Source organism: Cyprinodon variegatus, unplaced genomic scaffold, assembly GCF_000732505.1.
Source record: "Cyprinodon variegatus isolate N-32 unplaced genomic scaffold, C_variegatus-1.0 Scaffold198, whole genome shotgun sequence".
In the NCBI taxonomy this organism is placed as follows: domain Eukaryota; kingdom Metazoa; phylum Chordata; class Actinopteri; order Cyprinodontiformes; family Cyprinodontidae; genus Cyprinodon; species Cyprinodon variegatus.
In genome coordinates, this window is record NW_015150651.1 from 789667 (window position 1) to 789909 (window position 243).

Consider the following 243-nt stretch of genomic DNA (forward strand, 5'->3'; position numbering starts at 1 on the left):
GCCGTGTGTAAAGGACCGCTTACTCTGATGGCGATTTTTTTATTTGGCAAAATGTAACAGGAGGTGAAATGCAGCTCTAGACGGGCATGTGGTGATGTTACCAGTAAGCTTCTGTTCCCATTGACCCATATTTATGCTGCGTGCTCCCATCCTCACAATACTAGTCTTTCCTGGGTTTTTCTCAGTAACATACTCGTATTCTAGCAAATTGAGAAACGGCCACATTTAGTGGAATTATGACCA